The 16847-nt window shown below is 41.4% G+C and overlaps 1 protein-coding gene across 6 annotated transcripts in view; it reads left to right on the top strand.

Moving 5' to 3' along the window:
• Nucleotides 1-16847, top strand: part of CCDC85A (coiled-coil domain containing 85A) — a 66634-nt gene that overhangs the window by 18090 nt on the left and 31697 nt on the right. The gene's annotated exons all lie outside the window — the stretch shown is intronic.

The raw sequence follows: 16847 nt of genomic DNA on the forward strand, positions 1-16847 counted from the left end.
AACAGTATTCCTGCTTCCCAAAAATGAAGGTGTGGGAGAGCAGAATTAGATAACAGGATAACCAGAGCTCCAGCATTTCCAAGTTTGAAATGGTAGGAAAAGCTGTAGGTGATGACCACTTACATATCACTTGTTTGTGGGTGCTGAATACAGCTGAAGGGTTTTGTTAATGACTGTGTAGTTTTTCAGTCAGTCACAGGTATCAGTTTCATGTCCTACCCACCTCATTCTGCTGTCAGGTGAAAACAGAACATTTATTACAGTGCCAGCCATGGTGAAGTGACCATCATGGTGCTGCTTGTCCTGTCCAGCTCTCAGGGGCTGCTCAGGATTGGGATTTCCATAGCATCTCTGAGCTCCCCATGGCTTTTGGTGTCTTGAGCACTTGGAGGAGCTCTTGCCAGTCTTTCTTCATGACTGGGAATGGAGATTTGGCTGCCCTGGCAGTTGATAGTCTACAAATGTGAGTTTCTTTTCATGTGCCCTCTCCTCCTCTACCAGAGTTCTGTATAAAGCAGGATTCTTCCCCTGTGTGCTGGAAGGCAGAAATCTTTCATTATGGAGTATTTAAATTTTCAAACAACTGCAGCCACAATATCAGTCAATAATCTGTGTTAGTTGGACTCTGCTGCTGAATCTGAGCTTTCCTATTAAAAAGAAGGAAGCAAAAAAAATGTTTTCTATCCACTTCTACTAAACTAATCTTAACGATTTGTGAAAGTCATTACTATGAGTCCTTTGATTATTACTGCTGGTGAAAAAACAATTACATTGGAAAACCAACTAAAAGTCTATTGTGAGATTAAAACCTACCGTTCTAGTTTTTTTCTGCGATGCATTTTTGATAGTGGGTGATTCATTATTCAGAGTGAGACAGGGATCTAGGAATTCCTCCTGGTTCCCATTGTTAGTCCCTGTCTAGCAGCTGTTTTGAAGTTTGTGGCATTATGAAGTTCCTACAGGTGCCTGTGCTTTGGGACTTGGAATAAAATCCCAGGTGAAGGGAATGGGGAAGAATCTGATGGTTCATTTGATAATGTGGCCATACTGGGTAGCAGCCCATTTAGGGGATACTTGTCTCATTTTTATTCAGCTAGGAAATGCTCATTCAACTGCACAAATAGGACTATCCATCTGTACACCTATTATGGGGTCAGATTAATTAAAGTAAAAGCAGTGAATTAACTTCAATTGCAAAGGCTGCCATGAATTACTCAGTAATTATTTAATCCTATGTTACATAGGTAGAAGGCACCTTATAACATGTTAAACTACACATTTTAAATCCAACATGAGTTTTGAGGGGTTTTTTGGTGTTTTTTTTTTTTTTTCTCAACATTGTCAAGGAACTTAGCTAAATAGCCTTGCAAAGGTAGAAGGTTTGAAAGTGTTATTGAATATTTGGTAATGCTTGGTTTTAGCCTTAGGACTATTTCTAGCTATGGCCTGAAGTACTTTTAATCTCTCAGTTTGTCTAAATGGTAGTTCTGATAAATTTAAGATGAATCAAAGGTCCTGGGGGATTGAAAACTTTCTGAGAAGGTTACTCAGAAAAGAAATAAGTTTGTTTTCAATCGCACAGGCTAATGTGAAATTGGCTTTCTGGTTTGAAAGCAGAAAGTGATCATGTGCAGTTGCCCTGGGAACTGCCATCCATCCGTCCATCCATCCGTCCATCCATCCATCCATCCATCCATCCCACTGCCAGGGTGTTTGTGAAGAGTCAAAATGTTTATCAGGGAGGGTTTTTGTATTTCCAATTTCACTGTAAGGTAATATGTGCTTTTTAGGGAAATATATAGCTGTGGGCTACCTTCATTCAAAATCACCCCACCCCATTCCTTCCATACTCCTGTGCAAGGCTCCAGGTTGGATGTGAAACACTCGGTGGGAAATTCCAAGTCTGTTTCAAAGGGATAGGTCAGCGCAGGAAGGTGTACAGTGGGTGACATAGAACTTATTCTGTAGCTGTATGAATAAGCTCAATATGCAAATATATGAGATACAACAATAAGAGAGAAAATAGAATTAATACAAGAGTTGCCAACCCATTACTGTACTGAGGGCAGGAAATAAGCCCTGCTCTCTGCCATAAATTAATGCTCTGGAAGTCTGGGAGCCATCCTTGCTGGGCACCAGGCTCTGCCTAATTCTTCAAAGGAGGGTTGTGTATGAGAAGCACTTAGGCTGTTACATCACTATCTGTGATTATGTTTTGGGAGATTGAAATTGGGTTTTGCCTGTTTCCTTTTGACATCACTCTGGTGACAACTGAGGGCCAGCAGTGTTTGCTAAAGAGATAACATCAGGTTGATGGCTGTTCTCCTTGGGGAAATGCAGATTTTAGTCACTGATCATTAAAAATCACAATTGCTGTGTGATCTTGGATGTGGTTTGGAGCTTTTTTCTTCTTAAGACAAAGACTTTCGTAAAGCATTTCCCTGAGTAATGGAACTAGATGGAGAAACATGATGGAGGTAAAATTGTGGAGAGAGTGAAGCGCAGGATTGTGGAACCCTTAAATGAAATTCTGCTGTGCTGCAGTTGCTCCTGTGGGCATCACAAGAACAAACATGGTGCAAGATGTAGGAGAGAGATTTGAAGTAGAAACATGAAAATACTGAACTAGGATTGCTGAACCTGTTTTCCTGCCAGGAGCGGAAGTAAGAATAAGAATTAGGATTGCCAGGAGCAACAACTGACCTTTGAACGCTTGGGGAGCTGTAGGTTGGCAGATCACAGGGGTAGTTCCAAAGTAGAGTTCCCAGCCTACAGTTCCTTCCAGTTTTCATCTCCATTTGATGAAAAATGGAGTGTCAGAGGGAGAGAGGAAGTTTATCTTACTGTGAGGAACCGTTCACGCAATAATTATCTTGGTTTTATTTTCACGGGGACAAATGTTTCATGCTTAATAGTCAACTCCTTCCTTAAGTCTTTGCTTTCCACCATAATTAAAGTACGAAAAATCAGTGTGAATGCAGTGAAGGAAACAGGTGGGGTTGGAATAAAACCTTGGTGCAGTTGGCCACATGTAGAACAGCCTTGAGAACATCAACAGAGGTGAAAAAGTGTGGCCAGTAAGCCATGGGGAGAGGGGACAGAGGGATTTGGCTTTAATTTCATTTTCAGTGGGAAGAAGAAATGAATTTGAATGAGAAATTGATCATACACAGTTTGATGCTCTTGTAGGAATATTGCCATTGATTTCTGGAGGAATGGGATGTACCACCTTGTTCGCCTGTGGCTGTGCTTTTCTCTCAGTACAGACATTCACTGAGATTCCAAAAAGCTCCAGCCCAAACAAAACCCCCCACAAATAAACAAACAAAATCTTCTTGATTGCATGGAGACCAAATTAACTTTTAAATCACTAATATGATTGTTATGGAGCCGTGGAGGCTGAGGAAAGATTCTCCTATTTTGCTCCTCAGACTAACTCCACACTGTTCAGTAGTAGCAACGGTTAGGTCATTTTCTAAAGATCACATAGATACATGAGGCTGAAACTTCGTGATTTATTTTGAGCTCTGAGGAATATAATGTGAAAACCTATTCAGGTTTTACTGGCTGGCAAGAGACTGCAGTCAGTTTAATGAGACACAGCTAAATTTACCATGATAAAGTGCTGCTTCGTGCATGAAATAGATGTTGTGGTCCTGTGCTGGTGATTGATGATTTATTGCCTTCAAAACTGTACAGTCAATGTGCAGAATTAATTTTGAGTGGATTATTCATTGTTTTTACCCCCTAGAATCTTGTATGATTGATAAACATAATTTAAAAGAAAAAAACAAATGCAAAAATTCCCTATGGAAGATTTTAAGGTTGTGCATTTTACAACACCCCCCTTTTCACCATGAGATGTTTTACAAACCTAATGTAGGATCAGTTTGTGCTGCAAAAGATGTTTATACCTCACTGTATTCTGGTTCCTTATCAAATTACTGGTTTTACTCTCTCAAGCTCTCAGGGGATTGAGTGAAGCTCCAGTGTATGGATCATCCCTCCGTGTGTAGTCCTTCATTCCCTGCGGCAGTCCCTGGGCTGATCCCAGCTGACAGCCCTCAGTTTGGAACCCCAGGCACTGGGAGTCCACTCATGGGGAAATGCCCACAGCAGGGCTTGCTTAGCCAGGGGCATTTTCAGCTCCCAGTCTTGTATCTACTTTTACCCTTTAACTTCTGGGGAGAAGAACCTGCTCAGGCAGAGGATTGGCACTAGAAAACTGAGAGGAGAATCCATGCAGCAGAAGAGGGAGAGGAGAGAGGTGTGTTAGAGGCAAGGAAGATGATCAGATGTGCTGTGGTTGCCTCTCTGGAGAAGAAGCACAGAGTTTTGGGGTTTCTTCTGGTGCAAACAAGCCTTGAGTCTGACTCTTGCTCTGTGGGGATTTGAAAATACCTGTGCTGTTCCCAAAGTGGGTTCCTTACACTCAGGGCTGTATGAAAGTATACATTTACTTCCTAGCCTGTCCTTGAGGTCTCATGTAGGCACTCTGGGGTCTATAAACTGAGCTGCTGGTGGGCACTGTGGGTGAGCAGCACAGAGTCCTGGTGGAGCAAAGAGCAACTTGGCTCAGCAGCATCAGCCTCCAGGGCTGTTCTCATCTGCTGCTGCAGCCATCAGTGTCAGCTGCACTTCCCAAATCCAGGGAGTTAGGCACCATAGGATATGCACTCTGACAGTCTCCATAATGGCTAAATGTTGGACTGAGGTGAAATTTTGTCGGTCCTTAAGCAGTTTTGGTCCTTGCCTTACAGGGCTGAGGTGAGCCGATGACTTTGCTCTGTGAGAGGTTGTTTCATAATCCTCCGTTAGACTCGGGCTCTTCTGCAGGTCTGGGGTGACACAAGGGCTCAGCAGTGTCTTAGCTGACAAAAACAAAGACTTGGTGTTTCATTTAATCCTTTATTTATTTAAAAGGAAAGAAGCTGTACTTTCGCAAGCAAGGCTCTTCTCAGCATTTGAAAGCTGAGCAGGGTCAGTCTGGATCATTACCTGGATTTTTAACCTCTGGAAAGAACACAGGTGTGCTTGTGATGGAAAAACCATTATCTTTTGAGTCACTCATAAATACCATGAGGGTAAAGGTTGAAACATTAAGTTGAGATTCTTTCTACTTGCTCTTTGAAATACCAAAGACCAAGAGCTTGAAAGTTTTTCCAAGGCTCTCTACCAACATTGGTGTTGGAATTATCATTCACTTTTTGTCGGCAGCTGCTGTGCGCTGCTGCCGTGTGCTCCAAGCAAACACAGTCCTGTGTCCCCATCCTTGAGTCCTGAAGCTGATTCATGTTCTCTCACCACAGCACCTATCTATCATCTTTATCACAACCAGCTCTTGTCTTATGTCATCTCTCTGCCCCTTATCCCTGCCACTCTTCAGTGTTATACTTTTGGAACATAAAGTAGATTTAATTGTAAGCTAAAATGCTGCTAAGGGTGGGAATGGTGCAGGACTGTTATGGGGAAAAACTCCCTTCTCTGACTTGTTTTCTCTCTTGGAAATTCTGTTTTCCTTATGCTTCCCTACGCATCTTCAGAAACTTCAGTGCTAAAGAATTTTATGATCTATAAGCCAGTTTTTTGGCCTTGGTAAAGTAAATAAGTATCAGGTGACTCTGCTCCTCAGACTGGGAGCTGCTCACAACTCATCTGTACATTGCAGACACCAAGCCCTTCAGTGCAACAATCCAGGGAATATTCTGTTTGGTAAAAATCAATCATTATATTCTTTCTACATCTCCCTGTTTTGTTATCTGTCATGCTGGATTTATCAGAATGATCAGTGTTTGGATTTTTATCCCTACATCTGTCCAGACTGTCTGACAAACAACTGTGGCTATGAAAAAGACAATTTCCTTAAAGGGCTGTTGGCATTCAGTCTTCAACCTCGGAAAAATTGTGAAAAATGGCTGATGTTGTGGGAGACATGGGTTTGTTTTCAAGGACTAAGCTTTATGCGCAAGGTAGTCATAGAAGAGTGATTTCAAATTATTGACATTTGGAATGTGAACTCATCAAACTTCTGCTATGGAAAAATCTTTTTGTGTTGGAGAAATGTATCTTATATCAAAAACATTTTTGTCTTCCTCAGCAGCCAAACCTTTGTGTGCTTTTTGTAGCTCTCTGAAATGAACCTCACGTAGCTGGGCTGGTGTAGTGTGGTCCTGCCTGGGCAGGACAGAAGAAACCTGGCCAAACTGAGACCTGTTTGCTGTTCTTCTGGAAGAGGCTTCCCACATCTCCTGGAGGTGTTCTGCCTTATCATTCCAGGTGCTCAAGGCACGAGCTTTCAGCTCTTCTCAGCCTTGGCTTTGATGCCAATGGTACAGTACATTTTACTGTTTTCTTTTGCAAATACTTCTTCAGTTTCCCTTCTGTCTCCATGGTGTGCTGCTCACTTTCTTGTCAACAGAAATAATAGACTTTTATATTATTATTGTTATGAGTAATAGGGGAAAATTAGCATTGAATCTCATTGTAAGTTTAAAGCACCTTATGGGTGCTGACAGAAAAGACACCACAGCTTGTTGCTGCCCTTGAGACAGGAGCCTGTGGTCACTCTATGAAAGCCTTGATGGGTGATGATCAAACTTCTCTTTCTCAGGAAGTGTGAGATGTGACAGATCGAACAGATGGCAGGCTGGGCTTCATTTTTATGTAAGGGAGATGCTGTGTGTTTCAGTGCTGGCAAAATTGTCCTTTCCCTGGATATTTAGCAAACAAAAATGGTTCCTCAGGGTAGGAAAAAAGATAAAACAGTCCTTGGCCAAGAACAGCATATGCATCAAAAATGCTACTTTTTGGAATATAATTCATTAGTAGAATTAAAACTTTTAGAAAGCTAAGTGTTGTCAGCCAGCAAGGAAGGAGGGATGATCTTGAAACAGGATAAAACTTTGGGATAGAAAAAAATGAAGCATTCATAGCCTGGTTTAGATGCCTTTAAAAGCAGGGAAAGGAGATTGACTGTACTTCCTAAAGCCACAGGTATCATTCCAGCTTCTGATTTTGGAAATTCAGATGGCTTGAGCTTTGTGATCTTAATTAAATCTTGACAAAGTTCTCTCTCGCTCTCTGATACAGTTGCAGAAGCTTTATCCTTGTGTCCCAAGGCAGAATTTGGATTTGATGCCTCCTTGAGGATATATTGTACTCAGCATTACATGCCCACTTTGTACTGTATGCTTCAATTTAGCTTTTCCTGTTTGAAAGACAAAGGAATGGCACAAACAGAATAAAGAAGGAATGAATGTCTTATACTGGAAATTCAGGACAAATTTGGATCAACTCCATGAATATGTGAAGTTGTAGTCCCTCTGCACCCCCTGTGGTGGAAGTTTTGGTTTTAATCCAGAGAGAACAGAAATGGAACTCTTATACATGAATGAAATGAAAATCCCCAAATATTTGCCTGTCTAACGAGTAAGACAGTTGGTTTAATGGGGTAGTCTTTGGGGTTTTTTTTGTTTGGTTTTGTTTTTTTTAATAATCTTTTCCTTAGAGAAAGCAAACTGAAATTCTTCCCCCCAGCTGAGGTTTCACAGGTGGGCAGTGTCAGCAGGAATGAGAAAAGAGTGTGAAGGACAGAAGGATAGGGGAAAAGGGCACAGTATAGTTTATAGGCAGTATTCCTTACACTTAATGCAATGAGTGCTTAAAACAATAAGCAGCTTTGGTGTCAAGTTTTGAAGATGTTGTACCAGAGCCAAGAACAGGGGAGAAAGGCAGGAAGCGCTGGGATGTGCTGAGGGTGTTTTTGTCTAGAAAGAACACATAAATAGTAACTATTTCAAAGGGAGAGCAGAGACTGCAGAACAGCACAACTCTGAATTCATATCAGAGCTGCTTTGAGTTGTGCTGAGTGTGCAGGCCCTGGGAACACATTCTGTGTCACTGTGGGAGAGGAGTGCTCTGGTCAGGAGTCACATCCTCCTGCAAGGGACCAGGCTGGGGGGATTCCTCAGGGAGAGATGTTCCATCCCACAGCTCAGCAGCTGCTGCAGCGTCAGATGCTGAGTGCCACAGCCTGATGCTAAGCTGTAGTGATGCTCTGGAGGTTGCGTCAGGAGGGATAGATCAGAAGGGAAGTGTCCGGGAATATATTGCAGTGCAAGTAGTCTTGGTGCTGACACTATTTTTACTTGCCTAGGCAGCATCTTGATGAGATCAAGGGAGACTGAATTATGTTTAAAGTTTTGAAGTGGAAAGGAAATAATAATAATGCTTTTCTTGAGGCCAGTTCTTTTCTCAGCCATTTCTTCACTTCTTTCCTCAGTCAGAGGTGGTCTGACTGCAGGAGCTGGTTTAATCTGATTTAGTAACAGCTGGAATACAAAGATTTTTTGTTTAGCTATTTGTGCATCTTGATACATCTTGTTCCTTTCCCTTTCTTTCTTTTTTCTCCCCAAAAGAGTTTTAACAAAGGCAAAGACACTGTAATGAGGAGGGAAGAAAAGGACTCCTGACCACAGGACTGTGGAAATTAAATCCCTCCTTTCTTTTTCCTTCTCTCTTACTATGGAAGGACTTGTGAACGTGACTCCATGCAACCAGCCCCCTGCAGCCACAGGGAATGGGAAATGGCTTGTGTGGGTGCTCCAAATCACCAGATAAAAGTGTAAAATTGGAAGGGACGAGATGTCAAACCCTTAACTGATTTAAGGTGGCATAATGCAAAGGACTTCTGACTGATAGAGAATTTGACTTTCAGATCTTCAAGGCATTTCATACATGACATCAAATAATGACAGCTCTTCTGAAAGCTGCAAAGATTTGGATAGTGGCCACTCCAGTGATGCAGAAGTTTTTCTTTTACATCTTCCTTCCATACCCTGACTTTACTGCTTAATAAAATTTTACCTTGTAGGCTCAGCCAGTGTATTTTATGTAATTCGTGAGATGGATTTGGATAAAGCTGTGCTATACACAGCGGGTCCTGTTGCCAGGTGCAGCAGAAGTTCAAAAATAAAATGCATTAAACTGTAGAGAGAGTTTTCTGGGTCTGACCATTCAGCTTTGGGGTTCCAAGTGAAGGAATTCAAGTTCCATACCGTACTTCATGGGTTCTATTATTTAGAAGTAAACAGCTCAGCTGGGATCTCTTAGCCTGATGTGAAATTCCAGCTTGATGGTTTTCTGATAAATAGTCTGTCTCCTGGCCTTTGCTGAAGCTTTAGGAAGAAATGCAAGCTGCATGTAAAGTTGCAAGCAGAATAAGCTATATTTCACTTTTATAGGGATTTTTATCAGCCATTCTTTTTATTGTGCTCATACATTAACACCACTAATTTTCACTTTTGTTCTTTAAAGGCTTAAAACTAAAGCTTATTAAAAGGCAACAGATTTTTCAGTATTTTCTGGGAAAGTAAAGGAAAAATCTCATGAAGAGGCATCAGTTAAAACAGGATATCCATCATTTTACTCCAGTGGGCTGGGTGTGTTGCCTGTATCCCAGCCTCTCTCTCAGCTACAACTTGGAATCTGTAGGGGTTTGGGTTGGCAGAGCAGTTTTGTGTTACATTCAAACAGGTGAGGGTGTAATGCAGATGACACAGTGGGGTTAAACACCTCTTGCTTACGAGAGCCCTGCATTTGATTTGCACCTGAAAATATGTCTAACATGGGCTTGTATAAACCCTGACAGTGAGGTGGTCCTTCTTTGATTTAGGAATAATGTCATTAAAGAAAAGGAAGCAAATACCTTCATAGCTATGTAAACTAAACCCCTTTTCCTCTAATTTTATCCTTGTGCATTTTGCAGGAGCAGGTCCCCCAGCCCTGTTTCCTGGGCTCTTGCTGCTCGATGTAAGAGCAACCAGGGAAATAAATACCTGCAAATTCACCCAGAAAGTGCTTTTTGCTGTCAACAAACTATTGACCTTGCAGGGGGGTGGGAGCTGCTGGTGCCTTGTTGGTTTGTGCTCCTCCTGTTGTCTCCTGTGGGCTTCCCTGGGGAAGCACTGGCATTTCAGCTGGGGAGGAATCCTGCTCCTCACCTGCAGTCTGCCATCAGAAAACCAGGTATTTATAGCTGTGGCACCCATGTGGAAAGTGCTGCTATTGTATTTGGGGCACTTTAGTTCTATATTTAACTCTTTTACCTCCAGTGAAAACCCTCACATTCTGCCTGTTAATTTGCCTTAGTTTGCTCCAGGCTCGTGCCACATGTCACTTCTTTCTGCCTCTGACAGCTGCTGCCATATGTCAGGAGGTTCTAAAACAAGAAGAATCAAAGAATTTTCAGGCAAATGATGAGACTACATTGACACAGTGCAGGAGCGGAGCTGAAAGTGTTAGACTGCTGTTATGCCTTCTGATGGCCTTTTAGCAGCTAAGAAAAACTGCATTTAAATAAATGGTTGGAACGTGAAAAGAGAATATTTAAAATTGAACAAAGGGAGCATCTGCCGAATTCACAACCAAGGTGTGAGTGAGATCAGAAAAAAACCCCAGTTAAAATAGTGATTGACCCGAGGTTTTCCCCAAAGGAGGTCTCAAATATTTGTCTTTCTGTCACTTTTTTAGCAAAAGATTCAAATGTCTCTGAGACTAAAACCACACTCGGGATGGTGTTTGCTTGAGAAGTGAGTCATGCCTGGGGAAACAAACTTACTCAAGATGCACCTCACAGCAAAACAAACTTATTTGGAATCAGCTTACTTGAATATCATAAATTAGTCCAATTCCACTAGAATTTGATATCAAGTCATTGTATTTTATCAACCTAAATACATATCTATGTGTTTTGTATAAATATTCATTGTTAATATGAAGTGAAGCTCTGGTCATCACTTCCCTGGGAAAAAAAAAGAATTAAGTGGTGAGGCACAACTGGAAAAGACTATTTAATCTCTGAGGAGAGGCAGGGGGAAAAATGAAAATACATAGACAGCAAGCAACTGCAAAGGACAGATTGAAACTTCTAGAAAATGTGGGAGATGCTCTATGAAATGCAGTAACAGGAAATTCAAAAGCAATGAAAGAAATTAAAATGTTGTTTGAACAGATAAATAAAATTTAATACTTAGAAGCAATTCATAATAGAAAAAAAGACTAAAATGTGGGTATTAGGAACTCATGACTGACAGACCAATCTAGCTGCAGCTCAGCATGCCAACTCCTGTGTGCTGCAGCACCAAGCTGAGTTGTCCACTTAAAAGCTGCCTTTACCCTTTTATACTGAAACTTCATGTCATTCTCTAGTCCTACCTCATCAATTGTTTGTATAACTTATTTTTTCATAGATCAGGTGCAGAGCTGTAACTGTTTGGAGGGGATCCCTCTGTGCAGAGCCTGCCTGCATTTGCAGTGTAGATACAGGCTGTGTGCATGGTTTGACTTGCACTCAAGGGATCTCACCCTGAGGATGCTGTGATTTTAAACACTGTGGCTTATTTTAGTGCAGTGGATGGTTATAATTAAGGGAAATTTGCAAGTAGAAATTTGTTTAGGCTAGATGTGCAGACATAACACCACACAGATTGCATTCTAAAGATACACATAAACCTCTCTGTGAAAATGTGGCTGAGCAATCAGGGAAGAAGCTGTGTAGATAGAAAGCATGAACCAAGGGAGGAGCCCTCCACAAGTGTCTGCAAATGAGAGCAAAGGCATTACTTCCTACAAATGCACCAGCATCAAGCTGGGAAGAAGCAACAGGACCATAAAGGAAGAGGTGCCTGGTCTACACAACCCCATCTAGTATTATACTCACTTGTCTTCCACTCCCCTACCTGCTTAGCAGCCTTAATTTATTTTATCTAAGTGAATAGATTGAAATGAGAAATTAAATTAAAAGGGACTTAGTAAATGATTTTGCCTTGCAGTTTCCTGCAGGGTATGGATTTGGGTCATTTGAAGGCATTTAAATCCTTGACTAGAAGCAGGTGAAAGTTTGGTGTTGGCTTTCATCTGTCATTTTGCTGGAAGTGTAATAAACTTCAGGTAACAGGCGACGATGCTGTTGCTCTCAGGTTGATAAAGTCTGTATGGGAAGTGCTGCTCAATTCTTTTAAATTACACAACTGCCAATTTATAAACAAACTCAGTGGAAGACAAGAAGTTCTTATGAATTTTATCTCTTTCACTTTGCCATGTTCAATATCCTGCCCTTTATTAAACCACCTGAGGGATGGACAGCGAGAATCAAGAAATCTCTTGCTGTTCCCAGGGCCTCCTCCATCTCTCTCTTATTGGACTCCTTGTTTTCACTAAAACTGGTGTCGCTCATGTAGAAATGGTGTCATGCTGTCAGACACACATCCACCTGCAGGGAGGTGAGGTGGCACCTTCCCAGTGACAGGGGCTGTGCAGAGCATGGCCTCTGGCATCTCTGAGGGATATGAAAACCATCTCTGGAGCACTGGAGCCTTTCCTGCTTTCTGCCTCTTTCTCAGGGGTGTGGGCTAAATCCCATCTTGAGACTTCACCATGGAGTGCAGCAATGAGCAATGCTTTGGAACGAATTCTAGGTCACAGGGTTTTTTTAATTTTATTTTATTTTACTTCTTAAGATACAAATTTAGAAACTCATTAAAGCTTTGTCCTTATGGATTAGACATACTTAAAACAACGGCAGGATTTTCTCTGAAGGATACGATGGAATTTGTTGACAAGATTAAGGACAGGCGAAGGGTGTCACCAGAAACCCACAGGAGTTACTGGGGAGTTCACTGATAAAGGGTTTGGAGATGGCCTCCAGAATTTTGCAGGTGAAAAAAAAAAAGGCAGGTTATTTTATTTCTTGGATAAAGAATAATTCATTGCTACTTCCTAATAGAAACCATGGGCATTGATTTTCCATGGATTTTATGTGTAGTGTTTTACAAGACTAATTTTTACAAATGGTTTCTGTTGGCAGATGTAAGCAGTCTCCTTCTGTACTGGCTGTACAACTGCCATTAAGCAAATGGTTGTCATTAGCAGGTACTTTTTTAAGCTTAATTTTGTTTAAGCATTTTTTTTAAATCTAAATGTCTGTAGAATTGCAAAATGGGAAAAAAATCCATATCTAGCTCAGATTGCTGAGAAATCTTTGGGAAAATTGGTTTATAAAGCATCTTAAAAAGATGGACACAGCTGTACAGTGTTGACTATGTAATTCTAAATATAATTCTAAATCCTATTAATTCTAAATACAATTTCATGAAAAGAAAAGGAAGCTCAGGGAGAAATCTGACTGCATGGGATAAATGGATCTCTTAAATACATAGACATTCTGCATGGAACTTACCTGCCCTGAATTTTTAATTCAGTGATAGATCTCTCTTCAGCAGTTTTTTTTTTTAGAACAACGTCTTAGCCAAGGGAATGTGAAAATGACAATCTCAAAGTTCTATTTCTGGAGGTTTCTAACTCAACATTGAACCATTTATTCTGAGGGGAGATCTGCTGTGTGAGGTCTCTGGTGTCCTGGCAAGGAAGTTTGGCTATTCCCTTACCTGCAATTTGGGTTCTGGGATTTGCCTCCAAACACCTGAATCAGAAAGTGCCTCCCTGCATTTTCAGCACCCCTAGTTTACCTGATACCTTGGGAGGAATTATTTTAGTAACAATTATTAGTTAGAGTGCAGTAGCTGTTGCACTTGCCTTGAGGAGAAGGAGCTCCAGTTGGTTCTGTGTGAATTGCAGCTGCTGCTTGCAGCTCTTTGAAGGACTGAAAGGGATTTTTGTTAACCCAGATTTTTTGGGTTAACAAAATACATCTCCTTGGGTGTACCTAAACGTCTGGGCACTGAGGATGAGGGGCTAGTGATTGGATGTGAGATACTTCTGAAATAAACAGGGATTTCTTGAGGATGTGGGCTTTGTCCTGTGAGCTGTGATCCACGTCTGAACCTTTGTCCTCTTGATGCCAGCTCTGAGTGTGTGTTCAGCTACTCCTGTAAATACATGGTAGACCTTTCTGTGAAAGTAAAAGTTACTTCCTGCAAGTGCTTTACTCCACTTTCGGTTAAGGGTTTTAAAACATGTATGTGATGCTATTTTCATGAAACTTATTGTTTATTTAAGGTATCTGTTAATATCTGCTTAAGTATTCCTATAATTTAAATTTTACATGCTACTGCCACAAGACAGAGATGCTTCTTCCATGAGAAACATTGTACTGCAGTGTATTATACCTCAAGGCAAGGTTAAGACTCAGTCATTCTGAATTATATCTAGATTTAAGAAACAGAAGAGTCATGGATCTCAACTCTCTTTCTCTTTCTCCTTTTGGCTTTCACATCTCTTATGGCTTTGATGTGAAATACATGAAAACTGCAGATTTTGGCTTGATGAAAACTTAAAGAATTGTTTGAACATTTTCAGTTTTTAGAGGCCCCTTTTGTTTCAGTGAGGTTTTGCATCTCTATGCAATTAAGAGTTTTAAAAAGTCTTGAGTCTTCATCTGACTCTTCTGAAATCAAGGGAGGTTTTTCTTCATGGCTTTAATGGGAACAAAGCTGTCATGTGGCTGCCTTTGAAAATGAGACCTATAACTTAACAACAAATGACTGTCAGCATTACAGTGGATGCCAGCATTTGCAGTGGCTATGAACAGCATTTACACCATAAATATTCCCGTTAGGTTTAATCCTTACAGAAGTGGAATGGTTGCTGTTAGTCAAGCTTGGGCTGTCCAGGTTTGGCTGGATGCAGGGGGTTTTTTCCTAAGGAATTTGTCCTGCTAGTGTGGCCACTGTGTATTGCAGTATGCAAACACTAAAGGGGTTAACTGGAGGAGGGAAAGAGCAACGGAGAGCTCCTGTGGTTTACAAGTCTCAGCCCAGGAGTAGTTCCCATGTTTAATGATGGTGTTTTCCAGTAGCTCCCATGTTTGCTGATGCCAATGACAGTGTGTGTTCTGTTCTTGAGAACATCTCCTGTCCCTTCAGCAAGGCTGTGCTTCTTGACTCAAGCCAGAGTTCCCCTTTTAGTGCCCTGAACAATTATTAATACAGCAGTTGTGTGAAAATGCAAATAACTGTACCTATTTTGTACAGTATCTAGATAACTTGGAGTGTAAATCAGGTTGTTGTGCTTTCCCTGGGCTGAAGTGTGAGGAGCCAAGAGAAAAGCAGTGGCTGTGCAGCAGCAGGGCTGCCCTGTGACATTGTCCTGTGCTGGTGAATTCCCTTCTCAGCCTTCTCTCTACCCAGGGAGCCCAAGTCAGTGCATTTAAAGAGCACAGTTTGGATATGGCACCCTGAGTTCCACCCAAATCCTGCTAAAGGATCTAAATCTGTTTCAACTCTAACTTGAACCCAGAGGCACCTGTGGGTGGCAGAGCCACCATGGTGGGCACTTGCTTGTCCCTCTTCAGAACCATCACTCCAAGGGTGGATGTGTCAGGTCCAGCTGTGGCTCTGCTGTGTTTGGGTCTGACAGAGGCCCAGGGGCTGTGGGCAAGGCTGTTTGCAGATTGTTGACAACTTTGGGGCAGCTGGGACCAGATTGCCCACTGACAGCACATCCAGGATGGTGTTGGGGCAGCTGCCCATCATTTCAGGCACTGACTTCACAGCTCCTGTAATATAAAGCAGCTTTTTTGTGTTGGCATTTTATTTTCCTAAAAAGGAGGCTAGAAAGCTTTTATGATTTTCTGACACATGAGCCAGAGAGAAAATAAAGAACACAAAGCTTTTCCTGCATTTTTAGAGAAAATTGCTTCCCTTCACACCTGCTTGCATTGACTAATTCAAGTAAATAAATCAGGACCAAATTTTCTCTCATCCCCTGCATATTAATCATCCATACAGCATCTCATCGTGGCTCTTTAGGATGGGGACATTGCTTGAACTGGTTTATTACAGAAAATATATGTCATGGTCATTCATATCATAATGCTCATTACATTAGTGACACTATCAGAATTAGAAGCCTTTAAAAGAAAATGCCATGAGTACTCACTTCCCCTGGAGCTAAATGAGTGCGTGAATAATCTCTGAAATGAACTGAGTAATTAGACATTTTCTCTCTGGAGGTGGGAGAGACTCCAGGAATAAATATGGGCAATTCCCATTTTGAAAGGAGCATTTGGAAGGGTTACAACTTGTTCCTGTAACAAAACAGGCCAGTTAGAAACAAATATGTAGAGAACAATTGCTGAAAATACCCGTGAAAAGAAACAACTCTAGAGTCCCCTGGCTGGCTGCAAAGGGGGATGCAGAGCAGCAGTCAAAATGCCAAAAGTACCAGTGACAAGTCAGACAGATAGTACAAGTGACAAGACACGTTGTGGCCAAGGACAGCCCCTTCTCATGCTGGATTAGTTAGCATGCAAGATGTTTCTGGGTGAATTCTAACCCCTTGAAAGAGGCCCTAAGTGGCACATTTGAAAATGGACTTTTTTTCCCTCCTTTGAAACTTGTCCCCTGACCTTTCTGTGCAATAGGATCTGACTTCATTGGAATGTTATTTTTGTGGGGCTTGTCATTATTTAAAAAAATTGTTTTGCTTAAATAAATCTTAATCTGAAATCTTCATTTGTATGGCCTCAACCTGGCTGCCTTTTTCAAAGCATATTTCCCTTCTGTGAGTTCTCCAGCTGCAAAAATATACTGTGTGAATATCTGCCCCAGGGTCAAAGTGATGCTTCTGAGTGTGAAGTTTAACAATGTGCATATTTATCTGGCTGATAAACATGTCAAATATAAGAGATGTGTTTGACAGGGAAAGAGGGACAAAATTTTGAGGACATGGAGGCAGATGTCCACTCCTACTGCTTTCTGTGGGCTTTCATGTGTTTTTGTTGGCACATCTGTAAGTGTTCAAGGTAATAGTGATAGGAAGATGCAAGGAAGTGGCAGGGCAAGGAAAATTATTATTTATTAATTCCCAGTCTCAGAAAATGTCAGGCA

This window comes from Lichenostomus cassidix, chromosome 3 (genome assembly GCF_008360975.1).
Source record: "Lichenostomus cassidix isolate B80296 chromosome 3, HeHo_3.0, whole genome shotgun sequence".
NCBI classification, from domain to species: Eukaryota; Metazoa; Chordata; class Aves; order Passeriformes; family Meliphagidae; genus Lichenostomus; species Lichenostomus cassidix.